The sequence below is a fragment of the Phoca vitulina genome, unplaced genomic scaffold (assembly GCF_004348235.1).
Source record: "Phoca vitulina isolate PV1807 unplaced genomic scaffold, GSC_HSeal_1.0 scaffold71, whole genome shotgun sequence".
NCBI classification, from domain to species: domain Eukaryota; kingdom Metazoa; phylum Chordata; class Mammalia; order Carnivora; family Phocidae; genus Phoca; species Phoca vitulina.
Window position 1 is genome coordinate 2,661,859 of NW_022589774.1, and position 19,426 is coordinate 2,681,284.

The following is a 19,426-nucleotide window of genomic DNA, read 5'->3' on the forward strand; positions in this document are numbered from 1 at the left end:
GGGGGGCGGAGAGTCATCTGAATGTGGCAGTGGCCGCCAGGCGCTGTGCTCTTCCCACCTATCAGACGCTGCTCTAAATACACTGCGTACGTTATTTCAGTGAATCCCAACAACCCTATGGGGTAGCCACTCTTGTAATCCCATTACACAGAGGAGGAAGCTGAGGCCAAGGGAGAGGACACAGTGAGTGAGCAGCCCAGCTTGGGCTTGCGTGACCCTGGAGCCTGTGGGCTGTAACACCTGCCTGCCATCCAGCCTGCAGCCCCTCGAGGCCCCTCCTCCTCCCTGATTCTCACCAGGAGGAGAAAACAGGGACTCCCCACCTTTACTTGAAAACGGGACTCCTTGGGGCGCCTGGGTGGCTCAGATGGTTAAGCGTCTGCCTTTGGCTCAGGTCATGATCCCAGGGTCCTGGGATCGAGCCCCACATCGGGCTCCCTGCTCAGCGGGGAGTCTGCTTCTCCCTCTCCCTCTGCCTTTCCCCCTGCTCATGCTCTCTCTCTCTCTGTATCTCTCTGTCTCAAATGAATAAATAAAAAATCTTTAAAAAAAAAAAAAAGAAAATGGGACTCCTTTTCCTCTCCCCATTCTCACCTCCCAGCCTGTGTAACAGACCCATGGAAGGGAAGCTTCAGTCTCCAGGCCAGATCTCTGACTGCATGCTCCGCCTCTATGTTTTGGACCTTCTCCTCCCCAAAGTGGGTCTCTTTTTGTGCCATTCTTGTAACTGGTATAAACAGAACAATGTGCTCTCTGGGGTGGGCATGTGAATTAAAGGAGCTCTAATGTGTGCACAGCACGCAGGACCCCCCGGGGATCAGTAAATGCAGTTTCTGCCCCGACCCACCCGCACAGGTCTCACCTCCCCCTCCACTCCCTCCCCCACCCCATACTGTGAATGTGGCCCTTCTGGGTCACCCATTCAGTGGGAAGGGCAGTCTGCCACCCAGGTCAAAGTAGCCATGTCTGGTCAGACCTGGGCATGGTATGGACACAGCGGCTCAGACCAAGACTGGCAGATAAGTATCTCTGTCCTGTGAGCACAAGAATGGCCAAGAGAGCCCCACTCTGCACAGGAGAAGCTTCGATAAGCTGTCTTCGGGGGCAGGAATGGAACCCCTCAGGCCTGAGGAGGCTGGTCCCTGGGCATCCAGGGAAGCCACTGTGCATAATCAAAGGAGGGCAGTGGGAACCAGGGTGGTCTGCTGGGAGGGGGCGAGGTGTCGCTGCCAGCCCTGGCAGGGCCCACAGGTTCCCGTGTGCTGCCCTCCACTCCTCTCACCCCATCCCCCACCTCGCAGTGATATTTCAAAAGTATTTCACCAATGGACATTTTATGCATGCTTTTTTTTTTTTCCTGGATAAAAGAAAAAAGTCAACCTGACCAGATGAGGATACTTGGTGGTTGGGTTACAGCTATTATCATTTATTTTGTAATGTGGACACTCGTCCTCAGAGTTTATCCCTGGCTGACAAGTAGAGCAGATGTGAACCAAGGTGTGAGCCCACAAATCCAGGCTTATTTTGCTTCCCTCCCGCCCAGCTGCCAAGCACTCAGCCACTCCTCAGTGGTTGGCTCCCAGGATTAAGCTTAATTGGCTGAAAGAACATGAGCAGGGAGCTGATGGTCCCAGGTCCCCCTCCTACTTAAGTAAGAGTCCCCCTCGTGCTGCCCTTTGAAAATCAGCCAGCCAATACGTGAGCCAATTAAGGCAAATTGGAAAGTAACAAGCCACCGAAGGTATTGTTCTTGGCACACATCTTTTTATAAGCAATGGTTGCAACAATTAGACTCTCTCCCAAGGGCACCGGGAGTGACAAGTGAGAGGCTTACAGAGGCTCTGAGCAGGGAACCAAGCACTGATGTCCTTGGTATGAGCAGCAGACACTTCACTGCCTGATGGCAGGTCTCACAAATTCCTGCCACATTCCCTGCAGCAGGTTGGGAATGTCCAGGGTCAGCCTCACGTGTGAGGTCCCAGGCTGGGGTCCGGAGCCTATCTTTGCCCAGGAGCCCTCTGCCTGTGTTTCAACATCACCATCTAGTGCCCTTCTTCCCACCTTAACCCTGTGTTCTCTTTCTTTTTTACATTAATTTGTCAACGTACTTCATATATCTTAGGTCTTAATTTGTTGCTGTTCACATACATTGTAAAAATCTTCTAGTTCAGGGGTTGGCAAACGTTTTCTGTAAAGGGAGAAATCATAAATATTTTCTACTTTGTAGGCCACAATACCATCTCTGTCAAAACTATTCAATTCCACCTCTGTAGTGCAAAAATAGCCAGACAAAACATAAATGAATGGAAGTGGATGTGTTCCAATAAAACTTTATTTAGAAAAGCAACTTGTGGGCCGAATTTGGGTCAGGCCAGTTTGCTAACTGCTGTCCTAGTCCACAGTTTTGTTTTTAAATCGTTTTTGGTTTGTTTTTTCTTGTGTTTTTTTGCTCTCTTTTGTCATACCAACATTTTTCACTTTGACATGATCAAATTTTTCTATCTTTTCGTGTATGGTTTGTGCTTTTTGTGTGGCCCATTTATTCTATAGATGAAGAAACCGAGGCCCAGGAGGGAGAGTGGCTTACTAAGGTCACACAGGTACTCTGTAGCAGGAGCTTTGTTTCCCTATAAGATCACATGGGACAAACTTTGTGATCAGACAGCCTCAGCTTTGAATTTTGGTCTGTCACTTATGCTTGGACAAGACACACACGCACACACGCCCTTTTCTTTTTCCTGAAGTTAATTATTATCTCAATTTTTTAAAAATCAGCCTGGTTGTCCATGAACCCCTCACTAATTTATTTCATATACTCTGATATCTCTATAATATGCCCATTAATAATATATTCTATTTTCTAAGTAATTAGTTCCATTTTTTTTCTCCCCTAGAGATACCATTTCTGGAACCCTCCATCTCCTTGCTCCAATCTGTTCTGGCTGCTTTGCCAGGCTCAGGATCTCCCTTCACCAGTGCTTTCACTTTCTTAGTTTCCTCCTCATTTCATAGGAACAAATCTTATAGTGGCTCCCAGGAAAAATTTCCAGGAAAAAATTCCCTGAAAACCATTTGAATCCCTGCATTCCTAAAAATGTCTTTACCTTCATCCTTCACGAACCATTTGGATACAGAACTCTGGAATGAAGTACTTTTCCATCAGAATTTTGCAAGTCCCACTCCACTAGAATTCATATGTCAGCATTACTCTTGAGATAGGCACTCTGACCACTAATCCTTTGCATGTAAACTATTACATCTCTATGGAAGTTTGTAGGACTTTTTTTAACCTCCTGAAGTTCCATGATTTCCCAATGATATGCTTTGATGTGGGTCTTCTTTACTCGAAGAGCCAGATACTTGATGACCTTGCAACCTGAGGATTTTTGCTCTTTGGCTCTGAAAAATGTTCTTACAACAACGTGGCCGCTGAGCGGAACAGGGAACCCATCCTGCACATGCTGGGGCAGTACCCGGATCTGGCCCAGTGTGGCATCTGTGGGCATGAGGTGGCCTCGGGCTCCAGCCAGCCCACCACCCACTTTGTGCGGACCTTCCCCCACGCTGAGTGGCAGCCGTCGGAAGGGGACAGCATGTCAGTCACCAGTCAGGCTCAGGGGCTGTCCAGTGTGAAGGCCCTGCTGTACTTGGATGTGACCTGGGATCGGGAGCAATTGGGGCAGGATCCTGCCAAGGTCCCCGGACCTGCTATTCAGTATCTATATGATCCGCATCAGCCCCCTGAAATGCACTGAGAGGCTCTTCAGAGCAGGAGGGAACCTACCTGCTCACCCCCAAGGTGCTGCTGATCACCTATGGGCCTGATAAAATCAATGGAAGATCATGCCACAGAGTAATGTAGATTTTGACCTAACCCTTAGATGCAGTCGCCCGGAGTGGGGCCCATGGGACACAGCCCTCCTGAAGGACATGCTCCTCCAAGCCAGTGGCCTTCTCCTGGAAAGAATGGTGGACATGGCAGCCAACAAGTGCCTGATATTCCAGAAAGAGTAACCCCCTTCTTCTCCCCATGCTTGTGTCTCCACCCACACCCCTTCTGGAACAAACCCAGACTGCCAGTCCCTGCCTCCCAGGGCTGGGCCATGAGGACTGGCCTTGCCCAGTCTGGGGGCTCTTGGCTGGTGGCCCAGGGCTGCTTAGCACCTGGGAATAAAATGTTTCTTGCTGCCAAAAAAGAAAAAAAAATCCTCTAGTGTCATTTCATTGGTTTTTGGATTTTCAGGAGAAATGAGAAATAGACACTGATGTCCAATCCCCCATATTTAACCTGATTTTATTATCTTACTATCTTAATGTTTAAAGAGACCATAGGAAGCCCTTGCTAACTAATCTGGAATCCAGAAGCTGTAACATTAAAATAATAAATTTGGTAACATAAAAAAAAAACCTGCTCTGTATGACAAAAGACAACATATGGAAAATTAAAAGACAAATGACAAAATTGGAAGATATTTATTTGTATTTCTATTATTACAAAAAGTAGCTTCTAGAAATTGATAAGAAAAAAACCCCAACATTTCAATTTTTAGAATGGACAAGGATCACAGAAAAGGAAATTTAAATGACTATTAAGCATATGAAAAACAGCCAAATCTCACTCATAATAAGAGAAGTGCAAATTTAAACTACTCTGAGATACCATTTTTTTCAACTATCAGATAGGTAAAAACCCAGAAGTTTGACAATTCGCTTTGTGGATAAGGGTGTGTGGAAATAAGCATTCTCCTACATCTCTGGCAAGTTTTTGTAATCTTTGGATAACAGTTTCCTTATCGGGAAAATAGAGCTAATAATAGTGCCTACATACTTTATAGGATTATTAGAAGGATGAAAAGAAATAATGCACATAGGCTGTCTAACACATACTTAATGCACCCTTAATTAAATGCTACTTATTGGGGCGCCTGGGTGGCTCAGTTGGTTAAGCGTCTGCCTTTGACTCAGGTCATGATCCCAGGGCCCTGGGATCGAGTCCCGCATTGGGCTCCTTGCTCAGCAGGGATTCTGCTTCTCCCTCTCCCTCTGCCACTCCTCCTGCTTGTGCTCACTCTCTCTCTCTCTCTCTCTGACCAATAAATAAATAAATCTTTTAAAAGTAAATAAATAAATACTACTTATAAACATTATTAACATCTATTTGACCACATCATTTGTATTTTTCTTCACTGAAGTTTCTACAAAAGACAAGAATACTCTCCTGTGAGATCTCCAAGGACAGAGACCAGGCCGCACATTTCTGTGTCGCTCTCAGTCCCAGGCGCAGGGCAGGACACAGAGCCTGTGTTCGCTAAACACCTGGTTTGAAATATAATGAAATATATTGGTCCATTCTTAGGCTACACCTGTAATCTTGGGCTTGTGCCCAGAGTTTCTTATGTTGCCTCCAAGCAGGAGGGCAGAGGCCAGCAGCTGAGATGAACAACAGGGATCCAGGCCCGTGTGCAGAGCGGTGCCCCGGGGTTGAAATGCTGAGTGCACCCCGTCAGCAGACAGCCCTGGGACGGATGAGGCACATTACTCCGTGATCACCGACACTGCCAATCACTGGTGCCCCAGCTGTCAGCTCCAGGAAGCAACGCCTAGTCAGGGAGAGGCGCATGGGCCAGGGCAGGGCAGACACCACAATGCAATCTCCCCGGGGTCAGGAGTGGGGGGGAGCTCCTAGTGCCACCTGAGAACACGTCTCAGTGGCAGGGGCCCCTCCTGCCTCCTGCTGGGGAACCCAAGGGAAGGGAGGGGCCGAAGAGCCGCACAATGCCTGATGTCTCGATAGGAGGACTCTTGATGCCCTGGTCATTTCATGTTTAGGTTATGATCCCATTTTCAATAACAATCTCTAAGCCTCAAAGATTAGAGACCTCAGGCCCTTTCCGCCAGACTCACTCCCATTTCTCCTCCTTTGTTTCCCAGCAGCTCCTCTGATAACAAAGGCAGAGGGAGGCAGAGAGTGATGCTAGAATCAGGGGGAGCTCAGGAGGTCACCTGGTGCCGTCCTCTGTCTTCAGGCCAGTGACCTTCTAAACCACTTCCAATGCAAGCCACCATTATGCCTGGCGTTATTAATATGACAGCTGACATTTGTTCTGTTTGTGGTTGGCAGGAAGCTGGTGCGCATGCTGTCTCCTTTGGGATCCCAGCATATGCAGCTTATGTGAGGCAAGTGTTCTTATTGTGTACAGACAAGCAGATAGGCTGGGAGAGGCAAGGCCCCTGGCTCTTTCAACGCCAAATGCTATTCTCTTTCTAGAAGGTCCAGAGAGTCAATTCTGCGTTTAATCATCTGATGGTCAATGTTACACACACACACACACAGAGTTGCGTCTGCTTTTATGTAAACCCAATTCCACTTGCTCATTCCTTCATATACATGGAGAGCAGCCGGTCACTGCCTGTTCTTCCTGCACATATTTTGCAAAGTCAAGGACAGCAAATGACTCATCCAGAAGTCTTCTCCCTGCCAGGCTGCAAACTCAAGCTCTCTCCTTCCCTCTCTGGTCAGCAGGAGTGTGTGGGGCTGTAAGTAGGTCAGCAGGGGTTTGGTGTGAGTATTCCTAGGCAGGCGGGAGGGAGGTGGGAAGGCAGCGAGGGAGGGCAGTGTGTGCTCTGGAGATGGGGGTTTGTTTTGCTGGCATTGAGAATGGTGGAGAAAGCCGCAGACTTCATCACCTCTCCCCTCTACAGCTTCCCTGCCGGGGAGGGGACAAGGAGAGGGTGCCTGCAGAGAAGTACTGAAGTAGGCAGCAGTCTCTGCAGGGGAGAGAACTGTCAGCTCAGGCCCTTGGTGGAAACACACTTCCTTCTAGGCCTTCAGATCTGAGCTCTCCTGCAGCTTGCACCTGAGGAGCTGACGAAGCTGGAGGAGAAGAATTACAGTCCTCTCCAGTCTCTCTTCCCTGGCAGTTTAACCTTCACCTCGTGAAATGCATGGAGGTCTTGGGCCAGACAGAGAAAATAACTTCCTGAAGTATGTGATTTCCGGCTAGCCAAGCATCATCGTCAGAGCAGTGACGCCATCTTGGGGCTGGACAGCCAAATTCTAGGCCCACTTAGGCCAGTGATGTTCCTGGGGGACACTGGCTGGCCCAGACTCAGACCCCATTTGGCTGCAATTTCCATAACCACAACAACAAAAGGCTAAAACCACCTGCTATGACCACTCAGAAGATGTAATAGAAGGAAAGTGCTCGGAAGACAGATGGCCGGGCACTCATGGTCTCCACTTCTTGTCATCCTCCCCCTGGGAATCCCCTCGCCCATAGTTCTGAGCCAGGGTCCTCCTCTTGGCCCACACTCACCCATTATGGTCAGCCATCTCTCCCTCCTTCCTCTCTCCTTCCCGCGTCCTACTGCGTCTCTGCCCAGTGTCTGGGCCTCCCAATTCAATCCCAGTCTGCACCTGTGCCGTGCGACCCCTAAACCACGTCCCCGCACCGTAATCCTAATCGGCAGCAGCATTACTGAATGCTTACTCAGAGCCAGGTGATGGGCCACCCACTGTTCCCTTATTGTATTATATTTAATCCTTACAACAACTCTGAGGTGGGTCACCAGCCCCATTTTACAGCTGAGGAAACAGACGAGGAATGGTAAGTGATACAACTGAGATTCAGATCCCGAAAGTTGGACTGCAGATCTGTCCTTTTGCCAATTAATTCCACTCCTCACTGTCAGTATTTTCTTTCATCCTCAAATCTCCCCTCTTCCACAAAGGGAACAGGAGGTGGGAAGGGCCTCTTCCAGACTCACTCAGCCTGAAGGACTGACCGTGAGGTGTGAGGAGCTGTCCGCTGAGGGCGGGCCATCACCCCCTCCCTTGTGTGCAAGAGATGCAAACAACTTCTAGTATTTGCAGAAGCAAAATGCAGCATGGAGAATACAATCTACCACAAAATAAGCAAAGCATTTGAAAATCAAATAAAAATGACCTTTGCTTTAGCCACTCTTTGGAATTATGTGCACCTGGGCTAGTGACTCAGAATGTGGGTGACAGGTGCTTAATGACTTAATTAGAACCACAATCAGGGCTGGATAGGACCTCACACACCACTTTGTCCAACTTCTTGATGTTACAGATGAGGAAACTGAGGCCCACAGAGGGGGAGGAGCGTCCTCTGGGCCTTACCGCCAGGAAATGGCGGCCTGAGCGGGGAACCAGCGGCTCTCCTGAGCTCGGACCATGCCTCTTAGCAAGGAGATGGAAGGTAGCAAAGGCACTAGGAAGTCTTACTAAGCCTAGCGGCCCCTTCTCATCACACCACCCGGGTCCTTGCTGTGACTTCCATTTTATGGATGAGGAAACAGGCTCAGTGGAAAAGTCTGAACACCGAGGAGGTCCCGAACTGGCGTTTCCTAGTTTCTCCCCCTACCATCTACTGGACGGACACGTACTGCAGCCAAGTTACATCGGGCACCACATAGAAGGATGGGGCTGAAGGGAAGCCCAGTCCTGTCTCCCTGGGAATTCACGGTCCCGGGAAACAACAGGTGTTGGGGTGGGGGGCAGGGACGCTGTGCTGGGACAGGAATCAGAAGGCACTGAGGTCACTTCTCTATATACATTGTTTCTTGACCAAGGTGCGAGAGGAGTCTGGCAGGTGTGGGCAAGGACAGCCATGCCCAGAAGAGGTGGGAGGGGGCGCCAGGTAATCAGTGGCTGGGCCGGGGTAGTGAGGTGTCTATCGCCAGGGACCAGGCCTTCGCCCCTGCTGGGCACACAGACAGCCAGCCCGCAATGAGGCAGGCGGGCATCTACCCCGGCTTGACCCAGACTCTGCTCCCGGAGAGAGCTATTTACATCCGGAACTGTTCAAGGACAGGGACAGCACAAGCAATTCCTGGCAGTAAAAACCAAGCCCGGCTCTGCTCCACTCCCGCACTCTGTTTTCATATGGTCAATAAAGTGGCTGCCCGATCCGCGTTCTTGGCAGTAGAGCTGAGGTGTGAGTGTTCGGCCGGGAAACCAGCTGACCGCACCGGGGGGGAGAAGTGACTGTCTCCCTCAGGTTGCAGGTTTACTGCCCCTGCCCAGGGGCGCGCCGCCCGCTCAGATGGGGCCTGTGTGCAGGGGCCCTTCCTACCAAGCCCCACCAAGCTAACAAAGACGAAGCTCCTACAGCCAGGCCATGCCCTCCCCCTGAGGAGCCTCTACAAGGAGGGCCTTCCCTGTGTTCCCGGGAGATGTCCCGTGAACCTACTCAGGAAGAGACCGTTCTCACAGAGCTACAGCAAGGCCTCCCGGCCCAGCCTGCCGTGCGCTGTGGAGTGGGCACGAGCTGTGATACAGGTGAGTCCCGCAGGGACGTGACGAGGCTGGACACGGAACGTAAGCACAAGGGGGAGTTAGCACAGATGCACAAACACGGCGCAGTGCCCGCAGCATCACGCGCGTTGGCGAGAGCCCTTCGCTGCCCTACTCTCCGGACAGAAGAGGACTCCGAATGCCTCGTGCCCCCCTCTACCCTCACTCCAGAGCCACTGGTGCTGCCTTCTCCTTCCCCCATGCCCGTTTCCATTGATTCAAATCCCACCTCTTCAGCAAAGGTCTGAGCAATGCCACTTCTTCCAGGAAGCTTTCCTTGAGCCTCCCAGCCAGAGGCACTCAGCCCTCTTCCAAACACAACGTGATCTCCGGCCTGCTCTAATAATAAAAAATGCTTTCTGCCCTGACATTACTCTTTTATGTAAATATCTGAATGTCCCCCCAAATTCATTAGGCCCCCAGGGCAGGATTCACGTCCGATTCATTTCAGCATCCCCCACAGGGCTAAGCACGGTGCTAGGCACCCAGCGGGAGCCCAGCAAATGTCTCCTGAATGAACGAACACAACATTCTTGCCCACACACGTGAAAGACACACAAGGCTGGCAGGCAGGTGTCTTGGGGTGCCCTCACTTGTTCCCCTCCTTTTCCTGCTCCCCTGGATGGAAGTTTTTGCTTTTCTCGGTGAATCATTTGTATCAAATGTGTGCAATGGGTGGTAGCTGGAGAAAGAAAGATTGTTGTCTAAGCGTCAGATATTCTCAAGTCTGGAAAAATCAGGCAACTGCTCCCCTGGAAGGACCCAAAGTTTCACTGCGGCCCTTTGGGGAAAGAGCAGGGACTCTTGAGAGGAGGGTGGGGTTGGAAGAAGCTGGATGTGGGGGTGGCTGGACGGAGTCTAAGAGAAGGGACCCCGCAACCAGCACAGCGCCCTGGAGGTGAGCCCTGCACACGTCCGGTCGGCCGTGTGCCCCGAGAGCTGACACCGAGACCTCACGTAGCCCGGAGCAGACAGGAGCTGCCGAGCCTCTGCCCCCAGCGCCCGGCCCAGAGCACACAGCCCGGGCGGAGGACCGCTCAGAAACTCTCGCTGTCTGGGAATCCTGAGCCTCCAAAGTAGAACAGACCCTTTCTATGCCTGCAGGTTGAATGACACAGTGCCCAGCACCAAATCTCCCATTTACACGGTCACAGCTCATTAACAGCTTCGCTAATAGTTCCAGCCTCCATGAACTGACTGTTGACGTTTGCTGATCACTCTAGGGCTACGTTCAACTCTTTCACTCTGGCAGAGTGATGGGACTTATCCACCAAGGGGGAAGGATTCCACCCACCCATTCTCCCAGGCACTCACCCATTCAAACACAGGCTGAAATCAGGGGGGGCTTGAATGGGATCAACTTAGTTTCTGTGAAAGTTTCCTGCCAGGTTAGAACCTCTGGTCTAATTGCAGTGCTCGGATTCCCAATTCCAAAATAGAAAGTCTCTGTCTGGTTATGTTAGTCTCCAAATGCCTCCCACCAGCACGATTCTGGGTTCCCCAGGAGGGAGGACGAGGGTTGAGGAGGAATTTGTGTTTGAGGCCCACAGCCAGGGGCTGGAGGAGTGCCTGGCAGGGGTGTGCAGACTAAAGATACTCTGGTACTTCTCATGCTTTTATACATGGGGAACAAAGGCGTAAATAACTCAAAATGATAAAGCCCATCCACTTGGAAAGTTCTGGCCAGTCAAGGGTGTGGATTCAAGCTCTAGGAGCTCACTTGACTCAAATCTCCCAAACCCCACCTCGTTGTGGCCATGATCCTACACGGCCATCTCTCAAGTGCACAGGCAGCTGGAGAAGAGTGTGGGAGACCATTATGGGTTGAATGATGTCCTCAAAAATTCATCTGCTTAAGTCCTAACCTTTCGTACCTCAGAAGGTGGCCTTCTTTGGAAGCAGGATAGCAGCAGATGTAATTAGTTAAGATGAGATCATGCTGGAAGAGGGTGGCCCCCAATCCAATATGACAAGTGTCCTTATAGAAAGGGGACATTTGGACATAGAGACGGATCTGCACACAGGGAGAGTGCCACATGAGGATGAAGGCAGAGATCAGAGCGATGCAGCAGAAACCAAGGAACACCAAAGAATTCCACCAAGCACCAGAACCAGGAGAGAGGCCTGCAACGGATTCTCCCTCACAGCCCTCAGAAGGAACCAACTCTGCTGACACCTTAATCTCGGACCTCTAGCCTCCGAGACTGTGAGACAATGCACTCCTGTTACTTAAGTCACCCTGGCTGTGGTATTTTGTAATGGCAGCCTGAGCAAATTAATATAGAGACCTGGTCTTGGGCTGACCGTGATATCATGAAGCTAAGTTAACTAAGGGTCAGACCCATAATCCTATTAGTTTAAGAAACGTATACAGAGAAAGCTAGAGGTAGATGGATGGATGGAAGGGTAGGTAGATAGGTAATGATAGATGGATGGAGAGAGAGAGAGAAGAACAAATAGTAGATGATGGGTAGATGAATGGATAGATAGATGGATGGGTGACAGACACACAGACAGATGATGGATGGGTGGATAGATGGATGGGTGGATGGATAGTTGGGAAAATAGATGATAGACAGATATCCATGCAGACAGATTGACAGATGACAGATAAATAGATGGATCTAACTAGTGTATAGAAATGGTGCCTGGGCCCTCCCCAGCCCAGCAGCCCTCCCACGCGGGGCTGGAGAAAGCCCTGCTGCGTGGGCGGCTGAGTGTTGGAGAAGCATCACACGAGAAGACAATGGGGTCTACACGGCACAATCACTATGGCAATTAGCCCCCCTGAACGCCCTGTGGTCAAGATACCCTTATCCCCATTTTACAAAATAGGAAGATGAACCTCAGAGAGGTTAAGTCATTTGTCTAACACCACAGGGCTAGTAAGAAGCAGGGCTGGGATTCATACTCAGGCCTGCCTCGCCTCAAACACTGGGTCCTTTTGTCACACCTGCTGCTTTGCACAAACCCTGCCCTCAGTGACCCCATGTTCAAATAAAGGAGCTCAAAAGACCTGACCCATGAGCCAGAACTGCTTAGAGGGGGAAATGCTGTGTCTTCAATCCCCGTAATCCAGGCCAGCCCGTCCTCACCAATCAGGGGGCATCATGAGGCCCCTGCCCTCTGCGCCATGAGTCCAACCTGCTTCCCTTCAAAGTACTGGCTCCAAACACCGGCCTCAGGCTATGCATCTGGCCACTCCCGCATTCTGCTGTCCTGTGGAGGTTCGGGCTCAGTCTGCCTTTCTGGTCCCAGAATCTCCCTTTGCTTTGGCTGCTCTAGTTCCTGGCCCATGGAACTCACCACTCTTAGCCAAGCTAGCCTTAAGCTTCGGTTTGGGGGCTGGCAAGCCCCAACTCCTCCGTGGCGGAGGGAGAGGAGGCCAGACACAATGGCTGATACAAAGGCAATCATACCTGCTGGGCAATCACACCAGGGCCCTGCTAAGATGTATGTAAATGTCTTCAAGTCTTGGGAGCTTCAGAGGGCTGGTGGAGGTACCCTCTTCAGGGGCCCAGGCCTGGTTCCCTTTCATGTCCCCAAATTACACTCCCATTCCCAGGACTGGACCTGACAGGGGCACATTAGCTATAGCCCTGGGCCTGGAGAACCTGGCTTCTATCTCACGTGGTCCTTCTACGCCGCTCTTCTTCGAGGTTCCCAAGCACACTGGATGCTGTAGCCTCTGAGATGCCTTCATGCTGTTCCTCTGGCTGAGGGGCCTTTCCTCCACCTCTTTGCCCTACTCTACTGGCAGGGCCCAGCTCAGATGGCATCTCCTCCTGACTCATGCCACACCGGGGCTGGGTGTCCCTCGGTTATGTCTCTTTATCACCCAGCAGTACTCCTCAGGGTACTCCTTAAGCTCATGGTCATGTGCTCGTCTGAGGCCCTCACCAGCTTGGGATCTGGACCAGTAGGATCTTTGCCTGCCTTGCTCACGCCACACCTCTGCACACAGTAGTGGAAGGATAAGCAATTGTGAAGGATCCCATGACCAAGGCCATAACGGGCCAGTTAAGTTTCTCCAGAGGAAGCCCCTGAGCCCCAGGCCTAGAAGTTGTCCCCACATATGTTGTTGTCCATCAGGGCAGAAGGGTAGCTTCTCGGGACCACCTTGGGTCCCAACAGGATTCAGAGTCCATAGTACTCATTCAGACTGTGAGCCAGGAGTCTACTCAAAGCTCAGCCCTGGAACACCATGAAGTCTAGCCAAGAGCACAGACCAGCATGAAGCAGACACAAAAAAACTCTACCATTCAACCAGTGACGCTAAGTCTCCAGGATCCATGAAAGGAATGTAGTCATGCTATGTCAATCACAAGCGACATTTGCTTGTCCTTAAAAGTACAACTCACATGGGACGCCTGGGTGGTGCAGTCGGTTAAGCATCTGGCTTTTGGTTTTGGTTCAGGTCATGATCTCAAGGGTCGTGACACTGAGCCCTGGGTCGGTCTCCATGTTCAGTGTGGAGTCTCCTTGACATTCTCTCTGCCCTTCCCGCTCATGCTCTCTGTCTCTCTAAAATAAATAAAATCTTTAAAAAATGTACAATTCGCAGATAAAAATAGAACTTCTATGAGCTAAATGTAAAACCGAGGCCAGGGTCATTCAGCCCATGTGAAATTTTCACATTAAATCAACACTTCCTTGGGGGCTGCTTCCTGACACTTGAAAGCATAAGTTTGACTGGCTTAGGGCTGAGAGAGAAAGTGGGGCCAGAGAGTCCTCTCAGCAGCAGGAGGAAGAGGAGGAGGAGGAGGAAGAGGGAAAGAAAGAAAGAAAGAAAGAAAGAAAGAAAGAAAGAAAGGAAGGAAGGAAGGAAGGAAGGAAGGAAGGAAGGAAGGAAGGAAGGAAGAAAGAAAGAAAGAAAGAAAGAAAGAAAGAAAGAAAGAAAGAAAGAAAGAAAGAAAGAAAGAAAAAGAAAGAAGAAAGAAAAGAAAGAAGGAAGGAAGGAAGGAAAGAAGAAAGAAAAAGAAAGAAAGAAAGAAAGAAAGAAAGAAAGAAAGAAAGAAAGAACAAAGAAAGAAAAAGAAGAGGAAGGGAGGGAGGGAGGAAGGAAGGAAGGAAGGAAGAGGGAAGGAGGAAGAAAGAAGAAGAAGAGGGAAAGGGGAAGGGAAAGGATAAGGGGAGGGAAGGGAGAATGGGGGAGGGGAGAGGAAGGAGAAGAAGAGGAAGAAGAAGAAGAAGAGAGAGAATATATATGTCTTACTGCTATTTCCAGATCTGTTTGGCCCAGAGTCTGTCCTTTGCAGTATGCAAGGGAAGCTTTGGTGCCGGACCTCTTTTGTTCTGATTTTTCCCTTGGCCGACTTGGCTGTCCATTCCTCCCAAACCAGTGCTTAATGAAGCAGGAGGTGAGGCCCCAACGGCGGCAGTTCTCACACAGTTTCATCTTCGCAGCAGACTTACCTTGGCTTGCCTGCAGCGCTAAGTCCTATTCAGCGCCTGGGACCCTCACAGAGCCCTGGCATTCGAGCCTGTGAGCCCGAGGCCCAGAACCAGCGGCTCGAAGCGGCTGTGAACAGTGTTTCCTCCCTCCCATCCTGCAGCAAAGCCAGTGGCCTCCCCTCTGCCTTGCTCCCCTGACACTTGCTCAGATAACTATTTACGCATCCTTCTCACCCCACCTTCTCCACCAGGAGGCGAGCTATCATGCAGGCAATATTCCTTTAGTTTGGGTTTGCTCCTGTGTTTGCCAATTTATTTTACTCATCTTTCAAGACTATTTCTCCACCTCGGTTCAAAAGCCAACTGATTTAAATGTGCTTTTTTTTTTTTTTTTAGATGCATAGAACCAACAAAATAAATGATAATATTAGCAAGAAAATGAGAACAGGAAAATAAAGGTCATAAATGAGATACAGTTACAAGCCAGCAGCAAAGCTTTAACATGCCACCACTCGGGCTCTGAGTCTCCTAGAGGCCAAGCAAAGATAGCAATACGATCCGACCAACTGGGAGTGTCCAGTACCTCACAAAGAGATCACCAAGTGTCCACATAAGGCATTCAGCACTAAAGATGCACTTCTGCTCTGGCTTTCAGAAATGTGGTCTGCTCTCTGCTTTCTTCCATAAATATTAAATGAGCATCTTCTAATTATCAGGTCTCTAGGCTCTGGGGGTAAAATATCTATCAAGCTGTGATCCCTTCCCCTGCTCTCCATAAAGAAATAGATCTGCCCCCCTAATTGTGCTCGGCTTTGGGTGGAGAGTTTTTGCCCAGAGGTGTGGGAAGTTAGGGAAGTGGTTGTGGGGAAGAAGAGACCTAGAGTCTTAGCTTTTCTCTTTTCTCAGCCTGCAATGCCCCACCCTTCACTTGCTGCCCAGAGGAGTCCTCATCCTTCACAGTGCAACTCAAATGTCACCTCCTGCAGGAAGCCTTCCCATATATTCCCAGGCCGAACTAATTGTTCCCATGGTGCATGACGAGTGATTCAACTTAGCACTTGTTTCATTTTTCGCTCTGGCATGGACTTTCCTGCTTTGTATGTTCAGGGGACAGCCCGGGCCCAGGCACGTAGGCCGTAATCAGTATACATCTGCTTGTGTTGTACTAAAGATCACCTACAAATGGGAAATTCAGAGGTCAGACACCCAGCAGTTCGTTTCCTTCGTGACCAAGGCAGCTGTGAGTACAGCCAGCGGGAATTCAGCCCCCACAAATCAGACCGGGGCCTGGGAGCCTCCACAGCCTAGAAGGGCTCACACATTCCCCTGCCACTCAGGAGGGTGGCTTCTCATGCCCGTCCTAACCAGAAGGGTGTGAATAGCCATATTTTTCTCTAACCTACCAACCACTGTGAGAAGCAAGGGACAGAGAGGCCTTGTCTTGTCTGAGGTGTGGGAGGGGGCACGGAGGGCACAGAAAGAGCTCGGGCTGGGGAGCTGCGAGGGGACTGTAATTCCACGTCTGCGTAATGGCTAGTTGTGTGAGCTTGTGTGTGGCTGTGAACGCGGCCGGGTGTGTGCTTGTGTGTGTGCTTGTGTGTGGCTGTGTGTGCTTGTGTGTGGCCGTGTGTGGTTGTGTGTAGCTATTTGTGTGGCTGTGTGGGTAGCTGTGTGTGTGGCCGTGTGCAGCTGTGTGTGTGGTTGTGTGTGTGGTTGTGTGTGACCGTGTGTGGCTGTGTGTGGCCGTGTGTGTGGCTGTGTGTGGCTGTGTGTGTGGCCATGTGTGTGGCCGTGTGTGTGGCTGTGTGTGGCCGTGTGTGGTTGTGTGTAGCTATTTGTGTGGCTGTGTGTGTAGCTGTGTGTGTGGCTGTGTGTGTGGCCATGTGTGTGGCTGTGTGTGGCTGTGTGTGTGGCCGTGTGTGTGGCCGTGTGTGTGGCCGTGTGTGTGGCTGTGTATGGCTGTGTGTGGCCGTGTGTGTGGGTGTGTGTAGCTATTTGTGTGGCTGTGTGTGTAGCTGTGTGTGTGGCCGTGTGTGTGGCCGTGTGTGTGGCTGTGTGTGGCCATGTGTGTGGCCGTGTGTGTGGCTGTGTGTGGCCGTGTGTATGGCCGTGTGTGTGGCCGTGTGTGGCCATGTGTGTGGCTGTGTGTGTGGCAGTGTGTGTGGCCGTGTGTGTGGCTGATGGCTGAAGACACGTCACTTAACCTCTCTGCAGCTCAGTTTCCACAACTGTCCAAAAGGAGAGTAAAATCTACCTTGCCCACCTTTGTATCAATATTACGAAAGCATTTATAATACAACCTGGCCTGGGATTGTGCTCATTAAATATTTTCTTCCTTCCTGTGATTTGTTTTGTTTTTCCTTTACTCGGGCTCCGGGGCCTCTGCTGCTTACTGGCCATGTGACTTTATGCACATTGCTCAACTTAGAACTCAGTGTCCTGGTCAGTGAAATGGGCCATTGAGGACTAAACGCCATTATACGTGTGATGAGTTTGCATAAGGGGGTCAGAAGAGACATGTTTATTCCAGGGGGCCCACATGTGCAGCGTCATTCATGATCCTGGTCTCAGTCCATCCATTTCCTCATCCATTCACTCACAGAAGGCCCATGGCTCCTGTGTGCGAGGCACTGTGCTCCCATAAAGGAGCCACACAGGATCACGACGCCATCCCTGCCCTCAAAGGGTGAGGTCTGTATCCTTTTTGTCCTTATCTTTTGTGCATCCCGCCCTCCTCTGTACACGCTTTATCTCTCTAGGGGTGTCTCCTCTGGAGGGAACAACCCAGAAGATAAGCAACAAGCGTGGGCACCTGATTTATGCAGTGCTTGTGTGAGGCTGATGTATAACCTCCCTTGCCCCCGGCTGTTGCTCTGAGGGAGTCCCCTGGAATATTCTGGAACAGAGGGTTGGTTCCCAAAGGGATGATCCATGGTGATGTCTGACCAGCACAGACTCTCTGATGGAGGCCTGTGTGGGTCCTCAAGGGAGGGCATGGGGGCAGCCAGACCTCAGAGGGGCCTTCAGGTCAAGTCTCCATGAAGGATCTGCTTCCATGGGGAGGCCGGAAGCAGCAAAGACAGGTGGTGATTCAGGGAAGGTTCTGGAAATAGAAACCCCAAGCTCTTCTCCACTAGGGGCAAGGACAGGCCTCCACCCACTCTGACAGGCCTGGGGACCATTTCTGGAAGAACCACTGTGCTGCCTGCACTGGATGACTCATGCCCATGCACGGAGTGTGCCTCTGGCCACTCCTGGCATGAGGATGAGGACAAGGATAGGAGGGACGAGGAGCGTAATTCTCTTGCTGAGCCTCATCTTTCAACAGCCAGATTTACACAACACACAGTGTAAATCTTAAGGGTATTAGTTTGGTTTGGTTCAATTGTACATTTCTAATCTTGCTCATACCCACCCCCCACCTCCAGGATTTTGCACCATTATCACTGGGGCAAATAATTTTCCTATCAAGAGCTAATTGTTATAGACAGCCATGAGTAGCCGTGATTTTTCAGGGCTGAGAGAGTGGGGGGGTTGGGGTTCTAACCCAACATCAGCAACAATAATCATAAAAACAAGCTCTTGTGTGACTCTCTGTAGGACCTGAAGGGGAGAGGGTCTCCGAGGTATGCTGCTGAACCAACATAGCCTTTTGGGGGGCCTGGGATGGAAGTAATCCTCGGTGGGATCTTTCTGGCCCCAGCACAGGCTCTGAGGCCAGAGAAGCTGGACAGAAGGACAGAAGCTTGAGGAGAAGCTCCAGGGGCCCTGCTGCCTGGCCTCAGGGCTCCAAAGGGAAGCAGAGTCTGGGACAATGGCAATGGTCTCTCACAGAAGGCAATCAGCATGTTTATACATCCCATTTCCAGTCATCCCATTTTCTAAGCACGCCTCATCCCTGCTCAAAGATGTTCCCTTTGCAACACTCAGGTGAGTCTTGCATTAAGGGGATTTAGGACACAAAAATTCAGACTTTTCTGAAAACCCTCAACAACTGTATGCCATTATTAAAGGATTTACCTTGCAGGATGGTTGTCTGCAGGATTCTTCAAGTAATGGGATCTCCTTTACAGGCATTTGGAATGAATGTGATTTATGAACTTTAACTTGCATGGAACTTTACCTTCCCCCAACATGTTGGAGGCCTCCTTTGCTCATCTTTGGTTGTTGACATGGTCTACTGGGCATGGTGACCAGGTTGACCCTGGTTGCAAATCCTGCCTCTCCAGCCAGGCTCCCTGAGAATTCCTGTTCTATTCCAGCTATGGAGATCACCAGGGCTGTGCCAAGAGTAGGTGCTAGGCACACAGCTGACCGACCAACAAAAAGGACGAGTTTACATCTTCTGCTTTAGTTAGATCTTCTATTTGACTACATACTGAGTCATTTCTAAAATCACTTTGCTTTACAAATAGCCTCTCTTTGCTTCCCCGAGAGCCTCTGGGGTAACGTGTCTCAGACATTGTGGGAAGGAAAAGCAGCCCTCATTTCCCTAACTTTAATTAAACAATCATTTCCCAAAGGATTCTAAAGGGCCAGGCCCTGACTAGAGTCTGGAGTGACAGGAAGAATCCAATTCCTGACGTGGGGACGGAAAGCACCAACTGGTGTCTCCAGTGCGACATGCAGAGGCTGTGATGGGGTCCCTCAGTCAAGCCACCACGGATGAGGATACAAATGTACTTTAGTCTCCAGACTGCACCTCAGCATGGC

General features: G+C 50.4%; 1 protein-coding gene and 1 pseudogene across 3 annotated transcripts in view; one reads left to right on the plus strand and one right to left on the minus strand.

Annotated features, from left to right (window-relative positions):
- The window catches only part of LOC116624946, a 20,399-nt pseudogene extending 15,509 nt beyond the window's left edge, over positions 1–4,890 (plus strand).
- The window catches only part of KCNH1 (potassium voltage-gated channel subfamily H member 1), a 355,938-nt gene that overhangs the window by 23,019 nt on the left and 313,493 nt on the right, over positions 1–19,426 (minus strand). The gene's annotated exons all lie outside the window — the stretch shown is intronic.